This window comes from Dipodomys spectabilis, unplaced genomic scaffold (genome assembly GCF_019054845.1).
Source record: "Dipodomys spectabilis isolate Male_0828 unplaced genomic scaffold, ASM1905484v1 ptg000009l, whole genome shotgun sequence".
Classification (NCBI taxonomy): Eukaryota; Metazoa; Chordata; class Mammalia; order Rodentia; family Heteromyidae; genus Dipodomys; species Dipodomys spectabilis.
Window position 1 is genome coordinate 27,876,902 of NW_024870686.1, and position 6,097 is coordinate 27,882,998.

Genomic DNA, 6,097 nt, shown 5'->3' on the forward strand with positions numbered 1-6,097 from the left:
AGGGAGGGGAGTCTTTCGTATTTGGTTTTGGGGCTCAAGCCCAGGATGTTGCAATTGCTAGGCAATCACTTTGCCACTGGGCCCTATCCCTGCCCTTTGCTATTGATTTGAAGGAAAAATTTTGTTTTAGTTTCTTCCAATCTTTTTTTATATTACTTCCAATAAAGGTTGCTAAATTTAACCAAATGGATTTGGGTAAGTGTTTCATCTAATACATAATTTGTTTCACTTTAAGAGATTTAATATAGAAAGAAGTAAGTCCAACATTAGTTAATAATGAGAACCCTGTACTTACTTTTGGAATCCTATAACTTTTTTATTTTTATTTGTTTCCTTTTCTTTGGCAGTCAGTAATTCCATTAGTCTAAGTACAGAACATATACTCATTAACACTTTGGAACCCTTGGGCCTACATTATATCTATATTAAACATCTGACTAAGTCTAGATACAGTTTCTTGATGATGTTTAATACTTGCATCTTTTTCTTCATGTATTCTCAAGGAGCTATTGAGACCTTTATTTGTTTTGCTTTTTTTCCCCTATTGTCTGTAGTCTGTAATCTTTGCCCTTATACCTGTTCTTGTTTATTCTTTCCTTAAGGTAGAAAAAGGCTTGCTTTTGATTCATTGTATTTTTCTTTACTCGGTGCTATTATTATTTTTTTTTTGGGGGGGGGGGTCCAGTCGTGGGTCCTGAACTCTGGGCCTGGGCTCTTTCCCTCAGCTCTTCAGCTCAAGTCTAGCGCTCCCACTTGAGCCACAACACCACTTCCGGCTTTTTTCTTTTTGCTTATGTGCTGCTGAGGAATCGAACTCAGGGCCTCATGCATGCAAGGCAAGCGCTCTACCACTGAGCCACCTTCCCAGCCCCAGTGTTATTATTTTTGAATACTTCAGAAGTGTATGGAAAGTATGCTATAATTTGTTAGATTTGTGTGTGTACATGCATATGTGTAAATTGTTTATTTTACTTGATATCTTTGCTTAAAAATTGAGATATAAGCAATGACCAGTCCAATATGAAGAATGCAAAAGTTAAAGTATCAAAAAAGAGTATACAAGATAAACAATAACAAGTGACTCCTGTGTTCATATTAACAAAGTACATATTAAGACAAAGAACATTCAAACAGTAAATATGGCTTTGTCCTGACATGAAAAAAGTGTCTGTTCATCAGAGACATACCATGACTTGTGTACATATAATAAGAGAATTTTTCTGAAAAAAAAAAACAACTAATGGATGAATGGACAAACATACAGTCATTGTTCTAGAATCTAATACCCTTAGTACATGATAGCAAAACAGTCCAAATGTGTTAAATATGTGTGGAATTAATCAAGATTAGGAAACCTAATCTACATCACAGTCAGAGAATTCTTCACCTAGGCACTTCAGATTAGCATGTCTCTTGCTTAATCCAGAAGGTTTACATTGTTATTAATAAATCATATGTTTATAACTGTTCTCCCTAGACATTATCAGCTTAAGCATCAATCTTACACTTGCTTCAGAAAGAAAAGCATTGTACATTTTTCACTTTTTCAGAGATGTGGAACCATATAAAAACAGGTAGATATCCTTTAAAGGTACATTTACCCTGGTACTTTGTACTATGCTGTCCATTCACAACACAGAATGAAATTTTGATAACTACTTTTTATAATTTACCTATGGAAATCAAGATCATTAATAACTTTCTACTTCAATCAGTTTTAGTAAACATTGTTTTCTTACAGATTATTAAATCCTAGGCTTTGGAATTTAATCTGTCAAAAAGTGTATACGATACTTCATGTCAATTTTATAAAGTTTCTTAATTACAGCTTGAAGGCAGTCAAAAAGATAAATGGAGTCAATGTTGAAAGAGAGAATGTAAATACTTGTTTTAGCCCATTTTCCTTTGTAATTAGTTGCGTTAGTCACTTTAGTCTCTTGAACTTTATATTCCTTGTCTTTCTTCAAGCCAGGCTAAGGCACACTATTATTATTTGATGATGAAATGTAGATTTGTGTTGTAAATATTTTTTCTCTTTTCTATTATATTTCCATACCATTATTCTCTCATACCGTTTGCACAATATTTTTTCTAGTCTTCTAGTCAGTAAGTGAGATATATATTATTATAGCTCTTCTGAATTTTCCATGTAAGTTTTAACTTTAGATGTTTTCATTTTTTTATGACAATAGTCTGTCTCATATCAAGTATTTTCTCTCTTTCTGTATGTATTTATATAGAAATAGATATATGTATGTCTAAATATGTAGAGATAGATGGGTGGATGGATAGATTTCTTTGGCTCTACAATTATAATTTTTCCCTTAAATTTATTGAATTATTTTAGCCTTGACTTGTTTTTATATGATAAAATGTTGCAAATAATTTCATTAATTTGATGACATTTATTGTTCTCATTATTTCCTCATTGATATAATAAAATTAAAGACTATCACAAAGATAAGATTATTTTTGTTGCTTTTATCTGAAACTAGTTTATCCATGATATACATTCTTTATAATAATATTCAGTTGGAAATGTAATAGGAAAAAAATTCAGTAAAAATTACAAACCTCCTGAGTTGTTAATACTTTGAAATATGATACCAATAATTGATATAGTAATAGAGTATATAAAGAAACATATCCTAATTTTGTTTACTTTTAAAAACATTTATAGTTTTTCTATAGTAGTTATTTTTATTATAATTATAGTTATATATAGTTATTTTATATTTAAAGTTATTTTTATTATCACCAAGTAGCATTTTTAATTTAATTTGATTGTCAAGGTGTTGAGTTACATTTACATACTTAAGGTAGTCAGCACATTTCTTGTTGAACTTTTTAGCCCTCCCACATTTTTCTCCCACTTTCACTCCCTCCCAATCCCCTCATCAAGTTGTACAGTTCATTTCCAACATATTGTCTTATTAGTATCACTGTTGCATTGGTTTGCCCTTTGTGCTTTGTCTTTTTATTTTTATAACAAGCTTGCTTTCAGTATGCTTAAAAGCAAAGGAAAGTATACAAGAAGACTTAACCAACACAAATGTTTAAGGAAATTAATACCTTTACAACCAATATTAGCAAAGGAGCTGCATTTAATTTTCTCCCTGTAGTTATAACAAAGATTACCTCCTTTAGTTACATTGGTAGTAACTGATTTCAGTACAGATAATATTTTATATCACTCTACATTTGAGAAAACTTGCATAAGTCAGAGAATAAATAAATTTGCATGTACTATTTCAGGAAATAGAAACAACATAAAAAGTTAATGATAGGAATACAAATTTGAAAATGCCCATATCATAATTCTAAAGCTTTTTTGCACTCTTTATTCTCAAGCATTTATTCTCTGAAGTTATTATTGATATAGTATTGAGCTAAAAGTACGCAATAGTTGCAGCAAGATAAACCATAGTTCCTGGAGACTGAGGTGCCTTTACTCCATTAGTTCAGAAATGTCTTTTTTTTTTTAATTGTGTTATTAATTACCAAATAACATCAGATTCCAGCTAAGGTAAAATAATGAATAGAATCAATGTGGAAACAAAAAATACAAGTCACATTCTGATAACTACTCATGCATCATTGAGCTGGAGGTGATGGTTTGTGCTAGCATTATTTGAAAGTGAGAGTAATAATTATTTCTTTCTGTTCATTTTCTTTTGTTTAGGTCCTGGCTCCTTCTATTTCCAGTGTTTTACGTCAGTTTGTACGTTTTTCCCATACATTTGGTCAATTCTTCATACTTCCTTGGACTCTCAAGGCAAACAGAAAGTTACTTACTTATAAATTAGGCAAGGGAGCCAGGCGCCTGTAATCCTAGCTACTCAGGAGGCTGAGATCTGAGGATCGCGATTCAAAGCCAGCCCGGGCAGGAAAGACCGTGAGACACTTATCTCCAATAAACCACTAGAAAACCAGAAATGGCACTGTGGCTCAAGCGGTAGAGCACTCACCTTGAGCTGAAGAGCTGAGGGACAGCGCCCAGGCCTAGAGTTCAGTCCCACAACTACCAACCCCCCCGCCAAAAAAAAAATTAGGCAAGGGTAAAAAATATATGTGAATGTGTATGCATGTGTGTGTATGTGTGTTTTTTTGTGTGTGTTTTCCAAAATATTGCCAATACCCTACAGTGGAGGTAGAGGATGATTTGAATAAATGTATTTTATTCAGTATATAACGTTTGCTCTCAATTAGTTAGGGCAGGAATGATGAGGATGGTGTGTGTGTTAAGTCTTGATTCTTTTCGTGGTTTTGTATCTAATTCTATTAATCAGAGAGAAGATTGTTTATCTGCAATTATAATTGTGGCGTTGTCTTTTTTTCTCCTTTGTGTTTTGAAGCTATCATAATTTGTAAACATGAAGTTACAATTGTGAATTTTCAACTGACCTTTTTATCATCATGATATGTTCCTCTACTTATATATTAATGATTTTCTTGCTTTGAAATGTACCTTCTAATCTTAATATAGTGTCATATTTTTCCATCCTTTTTATTTTAACCTGTCTTTCATTTCTTGAAACTATATGCCATGTGAAAACATATATTTGACACTTTCATCTAGTCTCAAACTATTTTGTCATTTTAATTTTAAAGTTAGATCATTTATGCTTCTGTGGCTTTTATTATTAAATCTAAATATACTATATTCTCATTTTCTATTTCCATTTTCCAATTTTCTGGACTTCTCTTGCATCTGGCAGGCAGCACTCCCTCAGCTCCCCAAAATGACATAATTTGAACTTCACTTAAAGAGTAGGGCAAAGTTTATCTAATGTAGGTCTAGACTTTCTAAGTAGTTCTGATACTAAGAGGATTGGTTGGTGAGTTCTGCCACAGCATTTTAGGAAGCAATATGGGTAAAGATGGATTTAAGAGTCAGTTAAGATAAAAATGATGAGGCAGAATTTTCCACTTTTAAGAAAATGGGATACATTTATTTTACTCAGTTCTTCTCTTCCTCCTGATAAGTAGAGCTAGAGATATACCTAAAATATAAGAAGATTGAAACTATGGGCAAATCAAATAGAGACCTCAGGAGGAAAATGGATGGTACGTTCTGTAGGCTTTTTTTTTTTTTTTTTTTTTTTTTTAGTCTTGCATCCTCAATTGGAAATAAAGGAGAAAGCTAGAAATGCCAAAGAACAATAGAAAACACTATTTCAAACAAATGCTCCCACTGTCTAATCAAAAGTGAAGGAGAGAGGGGTGTCTAGGAAGACAGAAAATATTTAGATGTAAGTAATGTATTAAATATTAATTTTCTACAATAATGAAATAAAGATTGTATTCTTACACAATAAGAAACCATCAATTTTCTCTTTTTTTGGGGGGGGGTCCTGAACTCTTGGCCTGGGCCCTGTCCCTCAGCTCTTCAGCTCAAAGCTAGCGCTCTACCACTTGAGCCACAGCGCCACTTCTGGCTTTTTTCTTTTTGCTTATGTGGTGCTGAGGAATCGAACCCAGGCCCTCAGGCATGCAAGGCAAGCGCTCTACCACTGAGCCACCTTCCCGGCCCTCAAATTTCTCTAAAATACACCTGAGAATAACTATGGTCCCAATCATTTCGAAGGCAGGAAAGCCATGTCAAGAAAGTTGATTTCCATCCTCATGAGGTTATAACTTGGGAGCTCAATGCAAAGTGACATCACAAGCAGGCCCTTGTGGGGAATGAGAACCACCAGCCAATGGAAAATGTCAGCCAAATCACATGGATTCGGGATGGCCACCTCCACCACAGGTAACCATATCCTATTTAAAACTAAGCAAACGCGCGCGCGCGCGCGCGCGCACACACACACACACACACACACACACCCCACTATTATTCAAAAGACATCTTCATTTCCATTTGTCAAATGTGAACAGAATTCATTACCTTTTCATGACCTCTTCTGTTTTCTCATAGCTCTGATCTGATGTGTCAAGTTAGAGTAAATAGACAACAGAGACATTCAGATTAATTAGATATGATCCTAAAAGTGAGGCCCATCCTCTTGTGGCAATAACATACATTTATGTTAAGTGTATTATAATTTCCTCTGGCCAAGACCCAGAGATGGAGGCCAGATTAGGGGAAAGA

At 33.8% G+C, this 6,097-nt stretch overlaps 1 non-coding gene across 1 annotated transcript; it reads right to left on the minus strand.

Annotated features, from left to right (window-relative positions):
* Nucleotides 1-796: 796 nt before the first annotated feature.
* Trnaa-ugc lies at nt 797-869 on the minus strand. Its single transcript has one exon. It is a non-coding gene; the product is annotated as a tRNA-Ala (tRNA).
* Between the last annotated feature and the right edge of the window lie 5,228 nt (nt 870-6,097).